The sequence below is a fragment of the Geospiza fortis genome, unplaced genomic scaffold (assembly GCF_000277835.1).
Source record: "Geospiza fortis unplaced genomic scaffold, GeoFor_1.0 scaffold188, whole genome shotgun sequence".
Taxonomy (NCBI): Eukaryota; Metazoa; Chordata; class Aves; order Passeriformes; family Thraupidae; genus Geospiza; species Geospiza fortis.
In genome coordinates this window covers 29,589-45,877 of record NW_005054337.1, presented here as the reverse complement: position 1 = coordinate 45,877, position 16,289 = coordinate 29,589, and the positions used below count along the sequence as shown (strand labels likewise).

Here is a 16,289-nt window from a genome sequence, read left to right as displayed (position 1 = left end):
CCCACCTCTTCCCCCCAGCCACTGACTGCAGACCCCGTGGTGTTCATGTCCCTGTTACAGGGGGCTGTATTCAATGCTAAATTGCACTCTAAGGACTCTGCCTCCTAAAGAACTGGGAGTGTTTAAGGGTAGAATTATTGTTATTATTATTTGGCTGCTCTAAAGGTATTTTGGGACATTCACACCAATAAAAGATCAATGAAATCTTCGTGTTCATCTCGTAGGGGCATAATGTGCTACAACAATGCTAGTGCCATCTGCAAAGTAGCAGCCTCGTGTTCTTGGTTCTTGCTCCAAGGAGCAGCACAGATCCCAGATTTCAGCAGCACTGTGGGGTGCACTGTCCCTGCCTGAACTAGAGCAAATCCCAGAGCCTGATCAAGATGAGCTCCCCATGCCTGGGGTGCTGATGGCTGCACACACATCCAGTGAGGACATGCACTGGGTGTTCCAGGCGTGCTGAGTTTGTAATCCCCTGTTCATGCTGTATCCATAACTGGTATGTGAGCTCTGCTCCTTTTTTTTTTCTTGTGTTGAGGGATAGTGAATCGCCCCTGGTGATGTTATTTTCTGGGCAGGGAGTGGGGATAGGGATTTGGATTTCTGCAGTGGGGGGACTGATCAGTTACCATGTCCCTACACTACCAGGAAGGAGGAAACGTGAGATGGCTGGGTTGTCTGTGGTGCTGGTGTTGGAAAGGCTTTGGGGTTTCCACCATCCCAGATTCCTGCCCTGCCTGCCTCAGTGTCCCCAGGGCTGGGACAGGATGTGAGCGTGTTCATGGCGTGGTGGCCCTGGCTCAGGTTGCTGAAAGGGAGGGAGAGGGGTGACAGGTGCATGGCTGGTGCTGCAGCTCCCTGTGCTCTGCAAATAAACCCCCCGGGTTTGGAACTGGGTCAGGAGCCTGACCTGGCACACACCGATGGATGGGCTGGAGGAGTGCTGGGCTGTGCCGCTTCCTCCCGTCCCTGGCTGCTGCTTGAGCCAGAAATTCTGTGAGAAACGTGAGCAGGTGGGTTAGTGCTGCCCTGGCTGGGGGCTGAGTGAGCAGCAGCACGTCAGGGATGAGCTTTGCAGCTCCTCTGTGTGCCAAACCCTGTGTGAGCAGCGTGGCTGGAGCTGTGCTCAAAGCACCAGTCCCCAGCAAAGTGAACCTGCTGCACTTGGGCTGGGCTGCTCTGTCAGCAGCAAGCCCTGCTTTGGGCAGGTCAGAGGAGCGTGGGGCTTTACAGGGAGCAGAGTGAAGCTGCTGGGGATGTCTGGAGAGCCCGCACGTGTGCGCAGCGTGCGCTGTGTTAATTGTTGTTTATTTGCTGTGCTGTTTGTTCTGGCACAGCCCGGGCCCATGCTGGGGTGGATAATGCCGGGGAACAGCGTGAGCTAACCCTGCTTCTCAAAGAGGAGTCTTGAATTTGCCAGCAGCATCTTTTCTCCCAGTGGCTGGTGTGTGGCAGCCAGGGATTGAGGAAGGCAGGGGATGTGGCACACTTCATTTTTGGAAGTGCCTTTGGTGTTCAGCATAGCTGCAACAGACCTGGACAAAGGCTTCAGTTTCCCCAGAGCTAGAGGACACGTGGGATGGGGCATCTGGGAAGGCTTTGGCTCTGGATTCTGCCTTCCCTCTGCTGGGTGTTGGGTGCTTTCTGCAGGCTCTGCTCCACAGGCAGCAGTGACAGCCAGCCCACAGGATATGGCCATGCTGGGGACACTCAGCAGCCTGCCTGCCCCAGGGGGACTGCCTTGTGTCCCACCACACTGCAAGCTATCAATTTCCTGGCATTGGTTACAACAACACAGCCCCTGTTTAACAACAACCTGCATTAGCCCTCCCTCTGCAAGAGTTTGAACCTGTCATGAACGTTAGAGGAGAAACATTTTCCCAGACATCTCATCCAAAGTTTCTGAGCATTTCTGTTCTCGTCAGCTGCTTGTGTTTCTGGGGAGAGCCCTGAGTGTGTGCAGAGCAGGGCTGTGCTGAGCTGTGGGGGCAAGGAGCACTGACCTGGGGAGTGCCCATCCAGCAGCACCTTCTGCAGCCTGGGCACAGGCAGATTTGGGCAGCCTGGCATCAGCTTTAGGTGATGAACCAGCCATGGCACAGGGCTTCCTTGGCAGAGAATGTGTAGCCCTGCAGCATCATCAATGACTGCTTCTGGATCTCAAGGTGCACTCAAGATGTGAGGATTAATGCAAGGAGAGGAATAGGGACCCTCTCATCCTTTGGAAGGGTTAGTGTGAGGCTCTGGCCTGGGCAGAGCAATGTTTTGCTTGCCAGAACATGTGCCAGTTGTTATTCCCCGTGTTCATGCTGACACAGACTGGAGGAGCTGGTCCCAGGGACAGTTTGGGGCTGAGGGAGTGGAGGGACCTCACTTCTCATCCCAGGGGATTGGGGACATGTCAGCATCACCCAGAGTGTGTCAGCTGCAGTGATGTGGGGTGGAGATTTAAAAACTCCCTGATATTTCAGTGGGTGATCAAAACCATACTGAAAATCTCTGCCAGTTTGATTTGCTGCATTTCATTAAATAAAAACAGCCTTTCCTCATCCTCTTGGAGTCGAGCTGACAGGGGCAGACAAAAACCATGTTGTTGATATCACACTCACAATATGATCTTATCAGCCCCTGCCTGTAAATTGTGACCAAGTTTGACTCTTTCCTTGGGTTGATTTAGGAAGGTTCCTCTTCCCCAGAAATTAGCTTTCCAGATGCTTACTTTAAAGGGGAAAAAAAATAGTTAGGGATTTTCTTTGGCCACCTTTCCAGCTTCCAGCTGTTAAGTGCTGGAAATGTGTTCTTCATTATGTCCAAGAGAGAAATGTTTCTTTCTTCCAATCGGGGAGGCAATAAATATCCCACGAGATAATCTGCTGTGGACAAGTGAGTTAGTGTGGTTTGTTCTCTGGGCAGCAGAGATGGCTGCTGTGGGGAGCCAGCATCAGTGTGATGGACAGGGCAGGGATTCAGCTGTCCCCAGGCTGTGCACAATCACTTTATTGGATTATGGTGTCTGGTTCTGCCTTCAGAACCAAGCCCCACAGCAGAAATCAGCAGCAATCCTTAGCAGCCCCTTTGCATTAACTTTCCAGCCCTGCCACTTCAAGCTGCCTCCTACAATTCCCTTCTCCTCATCTGACCCCAAAGCAGTTGAGTTCTGGGCTGAGCCTGATGAGCCAGCAGTGGGGCTATTTTGGATTAAGAGGAGGAGGGGTGAATTCCAGCTCTGTGGATTACTCCATCCTCTGCCAGCATTGGCTTTGGTCCTAGCAAGGATGCTCCAGCTTGCTTCTAGTGGTCCTGGCCAGCATGGCCTGGGCACTTCCACAGATTAAAGAATTGCAGGATATCATCCAGCACTCACTCCAGCTCATGTTAGGTGGTTGAGCTGCCAAAATTTGGCACTTACTTTCCTCTTTGGTCAAGAAGGTGCATGGGATTAGAACAGATAAATTGGGCATCTGCAGGAGTTTGTTTGTAGTTGCTGCATCCAGCTTGGAGGTGCCAGGGGATGGTGATGCCAGGGACAGCTGTGGCAGTGCCCAGATCTGAGGGGATTGTCTTGGGAAAGATGGAGATGGGAGCTGTCATTGATGGTCACTGCAACCCCTGACCTAAATCGTGGCAGTGGTGCTGTAACCAGGGTGCATCCATCAAAGACTCCTGGGAGCAGAACAGCAGCGATTGATGCTGTAGATGGTAATTTGTACTGTGAAAGGAAAAAACATCAAAAATGCTGTGGGCTGATAAAAAATTTGAAGGAGTATGAGCCAGCATGAGCCCCAAAAGAGAAAGCGCTGAGGTGGACAATAGAGCTCCAGTATTTCTCAGACAGGAAATTAAGGAGCAGCCCTGTGGCTGGGGGAAGGTGGTTGATTCCCAGTGTTGGGAATTCTCCTGGGTCTCTGCTGTGATCCCTGTTCTGCCCCTGGGATGGGCAGCTCACATGCAGCCCCATGTGGCCTCTAGGGAGTGTGAGGAGGCACAGGTATCCAAACGGGAATGTTGGGCAAGTTACCCCCTGTAACACAATTTAGTGTTGTGCTTGCCATCTCTACAAAGCCAGCCTGGATTCTAAATCACCTGTTGTGCTCTATCCTGCCTATGTAACTCTAAAAATTATTCCATTCTTTTTGCTTCTCACATTTTCCGTGAGAAACAACAGCTCAAAAGTAATGGGAAAGGCAAGATGGGACTTTTTAGATGTTCTAGACCTTTATTCCCAATATGGGAAATGCTTTAAAATATCTGCTTTGACCACAAAAGATGCAGCATATTTTCACTTTAAAATAACGTTTAATAAGTTTTTTTAAAAAACTAATTAACATACCAGTAGAAGCAGGAGGGTATAAGCCAAGCATTAAGAGAAAACCCCTGGGGATAAAATGAGTTTGTGAGCAATTTGGTTTGAACTCTGTGGGAATGGGACTAAATCTGTGAAGTCTTCCCGGATATCCCGACATCATTTGGACCTCTAAAAATAACCCAAAGCGTGAATAGCCTGGATGACCTCAAAGCTGCTTTTCAAGAGACTTTTAGTGTAGTCAGAGTAGGTGAACACCCTGCAGCACATGCAGGAAGCCCTGATGAGTCAGCTGGGGGATTGCTAATTGGTGTGTGCTCTGCGTTAGCATCTGGCCTTTGATGGATGGGGCTCCCGGGTTTGCTCCCTCAATGAGCAAACAGCGCTGGGGCACAGTGGCCTCTTTGGAAATGTGAAGTGAGTCTGAAGGGCCCAATTAAGCAGGTCCAGGGGGGGCTGCTCACCGCAGAGCCCAGCCCAGGATTTATTGCCGGACTCCAGGGCTGGGAGGAGAGGCAGGCTGTGCACAAAGGTGCTCACCAGGGAGCTCTGCTTTGAAACACAGCAGCCAATTTCCTTTCACCACTGCCAAGCCTTATCTTGGGAGATTATGCTGGTCTCCAGTCTCCTCTGGTGTCATAACTCTTCCTGGGCAGATAGGTTTGTGCAAAAATCCCACAGCAGCAGCCTGGGATCTGATGGGGCTGTGACTCACAGGGGCTGTGTGGGAGCTGCTGGGACCAGGCAGTTTGGGGCTTTTTGGTTTGTTTTTGTGTTTCACTTTTTGGTATTATTTTTTTTTTTAACTGGCAGGTGAGAAGAGCTGCAGGACCTGTTGTCCTGGACATTGTAGAGAGGCTCAGCTCAGGTGTGTTTTGAGGCATCTCTTGGGTGTCTGACTGCTGTTCTGGCTCTGTGCAGATGTGTGGATCCTGCTGTGCTATCAGGAGAGGGCTGCCCACCACCTGGGATGTGTCCTGCTGGTCTGACATGCGCGGGGATTTCTCCCAGCAGTCATGCATGGATGTTGTCCAAGGAAAAGGTCCTCTCTGGGATGTGCTCTCCTCAGCCAGACAGAGAAGGTTGTTTTCTCCAGCTCCTGGGAGGGAAACCCTTCTCAGGGCACTCTCACAAACACAACTGCAGGAACCCACTGCTTACAGGGTGGTTGTCCAAAAAGTTTGCACTGTGAGTTGTAGATAAGCTGCTTTATTCCATCATACCCAAGAATGGACCATAGTTTATACTGCTGGCACAAACATAACTGAGATGTGTTTACCTTTTTCCCCGCTCCTGTGGTCCCAGTGGATGCTGCCTAGCTTGACATTACTGATGGGCTGCAAAAAGCTTGGTCTGGGGGAATTTTGTAGTTACCCTGTCCTCATCAGTCAGGAGAGATTATTTCTCCTCATCTCTTCATGCAAAACCCTCTCCTGCCTCACCCAGGTGTGCTGGGTAGCCTGGTTGACAAAGATTTTGGGCTGGTGTATGTATATATATTTATATAAATTTTTTTTAGCTCATTCATATTGTTCTGTGATGCTCTGTGTTCTTTTTGAAGCTGGGGCAGGAAGAGGCTGGAGATAAGACAACAATGAAAGGCTGGAGTAAACCCTGCAAGCAGAGATAATGTACTTCAGAGAATATGAGAGCTGGCAGAGTGGAAAGTTCAAGGAAATTTGAACTTTTGGCTACTCAGGAGGATTAGTTTTCCCACCAGCTGCTCTGCATAGTATTGGCTTGTGAGGTACCTGAGACAGGTTTTAGTTTTAGTTTTTAGTTTTAGTTTAACTGGGACCACCTGTTAGATACAAGTTCATTATGTTCAGAGTTGTTTGACATCCTATCTACGACTTCACTAATTTTTATTTTAATATTGATCCATTTAAAGGATTTTGCTCTTAATACCTGGCTAAAATCAAAAGGTTTCTCATGTACCCTCCTCAGCTTTTCCTCCCCTGCATTCTTGTTCCACGAATCCATCTTGTGATATCTGACACTCCTACAGCGAGGAGAAATTAATCACTGTGCATTTTGTCTTGATTTTGTACCCTCCCACCCCAGCTTGTTGGGAAGCTGGTGTTAGATCATTAGGGTTCTGCTAACCCTGTGGAGAGAGGTCTCCTTCCTGTCTGCATTGCATTTCTGTCTCTGAGCGCCTGGGTTTGGGAGGTGTTGAAGGCAGGGTGGTGATGGGGAGATACAGTGAGCTGCAGGAACTGCTTGCAGGGTTACACTGGCTCCAGGGGCTTTCAGACATGTTCAAACAAAAATCCTTCCTTGAAAGATGGTTTTGAAAATTGCTGAGTGTTACATCTCTCAGGCTGAACCCAAACTGAGAACCAGGCAGACTCCTTTCTTAATCTGACAATTTCTTTGCTTGGTTTGAAATGCCCACAGAGGTTCTGCATTTGTGGGCTCCCCATCTTTATTGGGGTGCAATTTACCCACAGACAGGGTTTGATAAGCTCAGACATCAGCAGTACAGTGTAGGTGCAACACAAATCTGCCTCAGTACTCCCAAATCCTCAGCAGCCCACGCTGCTTCCATTCAGAAATGGTGCAAAAATTGATGTCCTGGCTGTGCCGCTTTTTCATTGCAGAGCAGAAGTGAAGTGGTACAAAAGGTCAGACCAGATTTTTTACTGAGTAGCTGTTTGGAGGAAATTGAGGAATTTTGGCCCTTGCAGGCTGAAATTCCTGCTTGGTTGTGTGGGAGCTTCAGCTCGGGGGAGGCAAATCCATGGAGGCTTCACCCAGACTTTTATTTATAAGGGCACGAGTGGCTTGCACCTTGCAGGCTGTGCTGTGGTGAGAATGGGAGCTGTGGGAGATGTGAGAAGAGCCCTGTGCCTCCTTTCAGACCTGAGCACAGCAGAGGCTCAGAGCTGTGCCCTGTCACAGCTGTGCCCATACATCTGGCTCTGGAATGTGCCCTGGTTTCATGGCTGGGTTCCATCACACTCGCTGCCAGAGCCACGGATTCCTGCTATATGTTTTAAAAGCAAACAATCCGTGACTGTGGACACTGCTCCCTGTGTGTCAGCACGCAGGCAGCTGGGGGAACACTGCAACCAGATGAACCCAGAGCTGTTCAGTCATTCTCTGAGGAAATGAGAAAGATGAGCAGCAGAGACTGATGAACTCTGGGTGAAATCCTCTCACAGTGGTGATGTCATTGGCAGGTAGAGGAATGAACGTGGGTTTTCAATGGCGTTCTCTTCCTTGTGCTCAGGGTCATTGTTTCTACCCTGTCAGACATTGATAAACAGGAGGTACCAGGCAGGGCTGTGGTTGCTAAAAGTATTACAGCTCTTGCCTTGGAGCCCATTGCTGTCTGTCCCAGCAGCAGGTGCCCAGGGAGGCCTCACAGGCAGGATCTACAGCTGCTGGCACAGCTTGGCAGTAAGGAAGGGCTGGGCTGGGCTGTCCCTCAGCTGTGCTTGCTGTGCACCCATGGCCAGGCACTGGGGAGGAGGAGAGGGACAGGTTTGTCTCCAAATCTGCACTTTCTCCCCAAGAACTGATCTATAGATCTGGGGGTTTTTTTAGCCACATGGGGAGAGGTTGTGGCAGTGCCATCCTCTCCTTCATGTGTTCTGTCTGTTGTTTGAGTCACAAACCACACAGGTGTGAGGTTGTTCCCTGAGCAAGGGCAGCACTGGGATCAGCCACTCTTGAGAGGTGTTGTCCATATGAACACTGGAGGATGACCCAGATGGACTTTTAAAGGTTCATTTCCAGATCAGTGCCATACTGAGCTCAGTGTGAGGTACTGAGCTCTTCATCCTGGGCACAGGGATTGCTCATCTCCTTCCAGGGCAGAGATGTGCTCCTTGTGTAGAATTTACCATGGCACAATGGGGCACTCCTAGGAGATTTGTGTATTTCCTTTCAAAGCCTATCTGGCATGAAAAGCTGAGTCAGTTGTTTCCCATTAGTTACAAAAACCCCACTCTCCTGGTGTGTGGAGTGACAGCTCCCTGAAGAGACTCTGCTTCTCACAGTCTCAAATAACTGCAGGCAGATGACATCCCTCCAGTCAGCCCTTTTCTTAGCAATTTCAGACTTAGGCTGCAAGCACACCAGTTAGTATTAGCAAGCTGGAATTCCCCACTTTTTCTATTTATAGGAAGGCACTTTTTTTTTCCTGTATGTTCTGGGATTACGAGAATTTCTGCTATGGTAGTTTTCATTTTGCTAAAATTAGTCTCCAACTCCTGTTAGTTTACGGGAGGATAATTAAGGCAGGGGTACCAAGGCCCCTCAAAAATCAGCCTTGAGAACCATGTGGGGTTTTTTCTTTCTCATGAAGTAGATGGATTTATTTAGCTGGCTGTATTTGAGTGGCTCCCAGTTAAATTCCTCTAGAATCCCAAGTCTTCCTGGAACACCTGCTTATTGCTCACCTGTCTGCATGAAGCTGCTTGCAGGAGCTTTGGCTTTTTTATTTCTGCACATTGCACAGCACAAGCACATGATTCTTCACAGTGAGGGCCATCAGGGCATTTTGTGTCTCTGTAAAAGAGGATTTTTTTCTTCCTTTGAGTCACTTTTTTACTTATCCCTCTTCTCATGTAATAGTATATTTTATTGAGAGGAAGACCCTGGTATCTACTGCCACTAATCCTGCCAGCTAATTATTAATTCACATATTTTCCCAGAACACATCACTCCTAAAAACAAAAAAAAACCCCAACCAAACATTCCCAGAGGCTTCCTAGAAGCATTTAACCATCGAGGACAATTGACACCTCAAGGTAAATAGTCTGAAATCCTGAATGCAGTTACAGTGTCTTATCTCTGCAGCACCAGGAAGTTTTAAGGGCCTCTTTACAGCCACCTCTGTGCTGGGTTTCTGATGGTGTTTGCAGGAGGATTAAAGCAGCTGGAGAGGCTGGGAGCCCTGGTGGAGGCAGCTGCCCCTCTCCACATTCTCTGGGCTCAGTCAGCTCCTGGGCTGAGCTGGCCTTGCCGACCAGTGCTTGCACCCCTTACAAGGTGCCCCAGGACAGGGGAGTCCACATAGCCATTCCCTGAGGGTGTTGTAGCTCAGGTTTGGGCTGAAAGACAAATATTTAGGTCTTGTCTTTAATGGGTTACTTAACACTTTGCCCAGCAACCGAGAAAGTTGCAAAGTTCCACGTCAGTCAAGTGCAGGAATCTCCTACTGGGCAGTGAGAGCTGCTGTGGGCAAAGTCCTCCTCTGTCAGTGACTGAAGCCTCATCCCAAGGAATTCCAGCCATCCCCCTCTGGCCTGACCAGTTTTGCTCTTCTGTGATGCCTCTGGTGACTGGGGTGACCTTTGGGGGGCTGCTGGGCACGCACAAAGGGCTGATCCCACCTGCTGGGGTTTGAGCACAGCGTTGTGTTTGACCGTGTCCAGGTTGGTGTGTCAGCATCCCTGGATGCTGCACCTGTAGCTGTGTGGCATTTGCTGTTTGCAGCTCCAGCTGGGCAGGGATTTAACAGGATGTTCCTCTGTGCCTCTCCTTAGTGCCAGCTGGCTGAACCTGCTGCCAGTCAGGCTCTTGCTGCTGCCCTGTTGGAGGTCACTTCTGAAACTTGGCTGTCCAGATCGTGAGCACTGTGCAGGCCACAAGGGATGGCACCGCTCTGCCCTGCCATGTGCCAAGTGCTGCAGATTTAGTGCCCCAAGGATCTTTGGCAGGAGGTGTGTGTGGCACTGGCAGGGGAAGGACAACTTGCACAGGAGGATGCTGTGGAGATAAAGCAGTGCTGTGTGTGAAATGGGTGGGCGAGCCAAATCCTTCTCTGAAGTGGTGTTTAAAGAAAAAATCCTTTGTGGAAAATGCTCCATCAGCTGTTCATCTAAGCCAAGCTGCTTAGGAAGGGAACAGGCACTGTTTAGAAAATAACAGCATAAAGTATTGGCTTGCTGCTGCTGCTTGTTGTGGCACGGAGCAGGTTTCATGCTGGCTGGTAGCTCTGAATCTGTGGCTTCATGGAGAGTGTTTTCTTTGATCTCTCTCAATAAAACCCCAGAGTTTTGAGAGAAAAACTTGAAAAAAGGTTGGTGGAAAATGGATTCTCAGTGCTCCCCTCTCTCCCCACTGCCACTTTGCACCTCTGTCCTTCCCCGTGGTGAAAGGGATGGGTGGTTGTTTCTAAAGCCTGGCTGTCAAAATATTGAGATACAAGCATAAGGAACCTTCTCATTCAGAACCTTGTAATCCTCCATCAATGACTTGGAAAAACATAATTTTTAGGAGTGAGGATTTGAGGCACAGACATACAAGAACAAGCCAGGAGCTGCTGTGAGGAAAAGAGCAAAATGGGGGCAAAGCATATTTCAGTGCACACCCCTCTTTCAAACACAGACTTTTGTGCTTTTATGTGTGGGGTTTGTTTGCTCTCAGGCACTTGAGTATTTTATAGAAAAATGACTGGATAAAGAGCCGTGCCCACTTGGAGGGGAAGCACCTTTGTTTGCTGCCTGGAAGGGTTGAAGCAGTTCTTGTGTGATTGAAAATAAAAAGTAGGCACACACTAAACATGAGAGATTTTATTAAAGGATTTTGATGGATGGGCTGGGGAGAAATAAATCTGGTGTAGGACTGCAGAAGCTCAGCAGGGGGACAGTCAAGTTGTTAATGAGTAAATTCACTGCTTCCATGAGAATAAATGATTACAGGCAAAGGATGCAGAAGGGGCAGGTCACTGACCTAGAGAAATTCAAAGTGAGACAGGAGCTCTCTGCCTTTCCAGGGCTTTTCCACCTCCTGCATGTTTGTGGGGATAAAAGGTGCACAGAAAGGCACTTGTTAGCTGTAGCTGCTGCCAGTGATGTGGTGCCAGCGCTGCCGAGCGTTTCCAAGGCTGATCCATGGCTGTGGACAGAGGTGACCTGTGCTCCCTGACAGCTGCTTTTCCTGCCACTGTGGATTGATAACCCCACCCAGGCTCTGACATCTCCACGTTTTCCAGGTGGGCTTGTGGCTGCAGGGATGGACCAGGCAGTGCCTGGAGGGATGGATGGGCTTGGGAGGGAGTAAAATAATTTGATTTTTGAAAGAGGGGAAAATTAAATTAACACTTCCCCACGCTTTCCATAGCAGTTCTTTTTATGCTTTCCCTGCTTGCAGGTTTTGCATGTGCCCCATAACAGTGGGAGTTGGTACTGCCCATGCCCTGGCATGGCTCAGCAGGTCCTTCCCACCCTCCCAGGAAATCCCAGCAGGGATGAGCAGTGCTGGTGATGCTCTGCACACACACACCCCACAGGGGGCTGGAGAGTGGTCAGGAGAGATGAGCTGCTTTGTTTTTACGTGGTGCTGCTTTCATAAGTCAACGCCAAAGGTAATAAATCTGTCCTGTGGAAAATTAGCGAGTGGTTTGCTGTGTAAACTCTTCCTGCAGGGGCTGGGAGCAGAGCTGGGTCTGCCTCCCAGCCAGCACAGCCTCAGACCTTCTAATCCCACAACCAAAACCAGCCCCTCTTGCTGCTGGTGGAAATGTGGTTGTCATTGTTACAGCAATGTGAATATTTATTTTGGTTATTGAATGTTTCTGTGTGGCTTTGAGGTGCCTTGGAATATCAGTGAGACTTCCCCAGAACTGCCTCACCAAAGCAACACAGGATGCAAGCCTGGTCCAGCCAGTTTTCTTCTTCCCACATGGACCTCCCAGAGCTGGAAAAGTGAAATCAGTGTCTTGAGGGAAGGAATAGAGAAGAAATGTGAGAGTTTGCCATCATGTGCTGCTTACACAGAAGGGTGCATGAACAAATGGACCCAGCAGGTGCTGCTCCAAAAGCAGTTGAGTTTCTCCTGATTCTCTGGAATTTGTTTTTACTCCTTAAGTCACTGTCACACTGGGCGGTAATCAGGATTATATTTTAATGGTATTTATTATATTTTAATGGTATTTTGGTGCTGGATAAAGCTACCATCTAAAGGCACACATGGATGGAGTGTGGGACACAGAGGAAATGCCCTCATCTCCATCCTTCCAGGCACTGGGGCAGCTCCAAGTGATTGTTACTAAGGAAACTTCCTTCCAAACCACTAACAGCAACATCAACTCCATGTGGAGATGTTACTATTTGCAAAGAAATCTGGTTGCTAATTAAAGCAGTGTCAGAATTTCCTGGCTGGAAGGTCGTTTTATGGAATTCCAGAGGCTGGTCAAAGGTTGAGCTGTACCTGGCATGCTTTCAGAGGTAGGGAAAATAAAGGATCTGCGTGCCTGGAGACAAGTGTGAGCATCAAGGCTGGTGTTTCACCTCTTTTCTCCATGAAGAAGGGAAGAAAATGTCTGAAGTGGCTGAGAACATAGAGGTTTTTTATTCATCTGACTGATAATAGGAGCTAAATAAAGGCTTTGGAAAAAAAAAAAACCTCAACCATTTCTCTTGCAATATTGGTTGGGCAGAACTGTACTGGAACTAAACATGGAATGAAAAGTCTGGCTTTTCTGCCAGCTCTATTTTTAGAGCCACTGCTCCATCTCTGCATCTGAGTTTTCTCAGCAGATGCACTGGAAACAGGCAATTTGCTGTTATTTTTTCCGGCCAGGCTGTGATGATCTACAAGATAAGGATGTTGGATGGAGGGGCAGGGGACTCACCAGACTGCACAAAAATCCCCCAGAATACCAGGACACGGGTCTTGCTCCAGGTTTGGGGTCGCTGTGGTCACAGACTCCCGAATATTTTCTGTGCTCCATTAGGAATGACCCTTCCGTGCTGGAAGGGGAGCGGTTCTGCAGTGCTGGTTGGTTTATTTGTGTCCCAAGACTGTGGCCACAACTGGACTAAAATTCAGCAGCAGTAACAGCAGTGCTGGAGGTGGATTTGGGTATGGAGAGAGGAACTGTGTTTAGCTTTGAGAGCAGATATCTTCCCTGTCTTTCAGCTGAGGTATTGCAGACGTATCCAGCAAGAACCCGGAGGTTCTTGTGCTTTGCTGTGAAAGGCAGGAATGGGAGATGAGAGCTGTGCTAGCCCTGGGCTTGGACAGCTGATCCTGTGCCAGTGGGGCTGCGATTGGACTTTCAGAGAGCTCCCAGCAAGCAGGGACATTGTTTTATCAGCAGTATGTATGTCCCATGTCTCAAAATGCTCTGAAACCATCTCTACCTCCTTCTTTCAGCCAGAGAGGGGTCCAGAGCCTGTGGCTGCCCAACCCTGCCCTGTCCCATTTACACCTGAGCTTGCAGCCAGCAGCCCTGGGGTTTGTTCTGGCTGTTGTTTTCACTTGGTGAATCACTGAGCCCCAGGCTGGGTTTTGTGTCAGATTTCACTGTTTGGGCAGAAGCTGCCCCAATTTGCCTGCCTGGTAATCCGTGCTCTCCAGAGGGAGGGGACTTCTGAGAGCCAGGAGCTGTGAGGAGTTGGGCTCCAGCACACTGAATTAGGAACACTCTGTTCCAGCATAGAGCTGATGAACAAAGAGCAGGACCCCCTAGAAATTCCCTGGGATTTACTGGCAGTCAATTCATTATTGGCTTTGCAAAAAGAAGGGCAGAAGAGAGGGATGCACCTCACATTTCTGAATTTGTGTTTGTGGTTGCTGTTCATTCAGAGCAGAGAAGCCCCTGTGCCTGAGGCCAGAACATGCACAGGTACTTTTGAGCCACAGGGAATTCTGTGCAGCTGCAGGCAGTGCTAGATTCCAGCAGGAGCATTCATTTATTCCCTGTGGAATAAAGCTGGAGGGGGGTTTAGAGCAGAGGGAAGGTGTCACTTCACAGGCTGGTTGGTGTTCAGCCCTGTTCCCGTGCCAAGGGGCAGATGTTGGGCTGTGAGAACTGGTCCTGCAGAGAAAGCAGCTGCCTGGGCTGAAGCCTCTTGGGCTTCCCTATCAAATACCAGCTCTAGGCAGAAAAAGCTGCTCCTCAAAAAAAGCCTGGCCTTGTTTGCCTCGACAGCACGTATGTTGCAGAGGGGAACTAGGGCAGCACTGAGGTCTGCTTTCCCTCAGTTTTTGAAAAGGATGCCTGTTTCCCCCTTGGCTGGGCTTGAAAGCCTTTTGGCAGCAGAGAACCGAGTTGGGTGACTGCTTTGGTTTCTTTGTTCTGGATGGCACCAGTCCTTAGCAGTGCAAACCCTGAGAGGGGTGACAATCCCCCCCTCCTGCCCATTCCCAGCTGGAGAGCAGCCTCTGACCCCCTGTGCTTGATCCTCATGTGGATTTCCCAGCTGGATCTGGCTCTCTCCTCCCTGAGCATCCCTCTCAAGCCCCCTCAGCCTGCACCCAGGTGTGTTTCCAGGTGCCACCAGCCTGCAGTGGGAACCACACCAATCCCCCTGCTAAGTGGGGGAGAGGCTGCCCCAGAGCCTGAGGAGCATTTGGGAGTCTCCTGAGGAGATTTTTGCCTGAATGTCCTGCTGAGGGGGGGGGCTGGTGCCAGTCCTCAGGGCTGCCCACATCCCCTTGCTCCATATCTGCACACCAGCACTCAGACCCCTCATCTGACTGACCCCAGCAAGGTCTGTGCTTTATAGATGTAAATTTAAATTCCTCTTTCTGGTTTCTTCTGCCCTTTGCTTGCCCAATCAGTGGATTGTCAGGGCTGTTTTGGAGGCATGTTATTATTAATGAGTGTCCTCTGGCTTGGTGATGTGTGTGGCCAGGGCAGGGCTGGGGTGCTGGCTGCTGTTCTGGCTCCTGCATGGCTGAGATGGGCACAGAGCCGTCCTCCTCCTCCCTTTGCAGAAATGTCCCTCTGGACACTTGTCAGTCTTCAGGGGGGTGTATGCTCATACAGCCCCAGCTCTGCATGAGGAGGGACTCCTGCGCTATAAATCTCTGCCTTTCAAGCACTAAACTCCCTCTTGGGTTGTTTTTGACATTAGGAATTTCCTCTGATAAGAGAACTTTATTTGCCTTTAAATATCACTTTGTGACAGGATGATGGAGTGGGGATTCTTGGAGCGAGCCTGTGCCAGCCGGGGAAGGGAAATTCTGCTGGGGCTTTTGTTTCTCTCTAGCACTGACATTGGAGCTCTTTAAAGACTAGGTTTGTTTTATCCTTGGCAGGAGTGTGTGTGCACATGTCAGTGTCCAGACAAATGGGAGCAGCCCCGTGTTGGAGCTGGGCTGGAGCCAAGTGGGTCTCCTGCTCTCCCCTCCCTGTGGCACCTGGGGGAGAGGAGCTGTGCTGGGCTTTTTCTGGAACAGGCTTACAAAAAAAGGTTGTGTTGGTGAAGCAGGGCTGGCGTGTGGAATGCCTTAAAAAAACAAAAAGAAGGAATTTGTGGTAGTGTCTGCAAGGTACATTTGGGTGTTCCCTGGCTGGCAGGGCAGTGTGTCACCTGTTACCCCAAGAACAGCCCAAAAGCCAAGTCCCCAGGGCAGCATTGTAGCTGGCTTGTAGTGCAGCCTGCCCAGGCACAACCTGTAGCCACAAAGTCTGAGCTGTGTTTGCATTCAGGGGGAGCTGAGCTCCCTAATCTGGCTCTCTGCAGCAGCCGTGTTGTATCACCATCCCTTTAGATACGGAGGATTTCTCTCCACAGGCTGCCTGTGAGCAGCAGGAGCTGCAAAGTGCCAGCTCATTTATTCCACTTGGATCCCAAGGAGTTCTCTTGCTTTTCAGGATGCCTCAAGCAGCCAGCTAACTGTGTTCTTTCTTTCAGCTCTTCCACGTAGCATATGTCCTGATCAAGTTTGCCAACTCCCCTCGTCCTGACCTCTGGGTGCTGGAGCGATCGACTGATTTTGGCCTCACCTATGAGCCCTGGCAGTATTTTGCCTGTGAGTATGACAGGGGGCTGCAGCTCAGTGCCAGGGAGTGGGGCTATGCTGAAGATAACTCTGTGCAGGTGCAGGGTTGGGTTTGGAGCTGTGTCATTGCTGTGATGCAGCACATGTCTTTTGTTTGATCTGCTAAGTAAGGCTGCAAGAGTTGAAGATTGAATGCTCCTCAGGAAAAGAGAGCTATTTTACCCTCTGGTATTTTTAATAAATGCATTTAAAAATAAATGTGTTTTTTAAAATACTGTCATGACATGTAGGGGGT

General features: G+C 49.7%; 1 protein-coding gene across 1 annotated transcript in view; it reads left to right on the top strand.

Moving 5' to 3' along the window:
- Positions 1-16,289, top strand: part of LOC106631846 (laminin subunit alpha-5-like) — a gene marked incomplete at its 3' end in the record, with an annotated part of 66,757 nt that overhangs the window by 21,066 nt on the left and 29,402 nt on the right. Inside the window, exon 3 of the mRNA XM_031057992.1 lies at positions 15,907-16,024. The remainder of the gene's footprint in view (positions 1-15,906; positions 16,025-16,289) is intronic.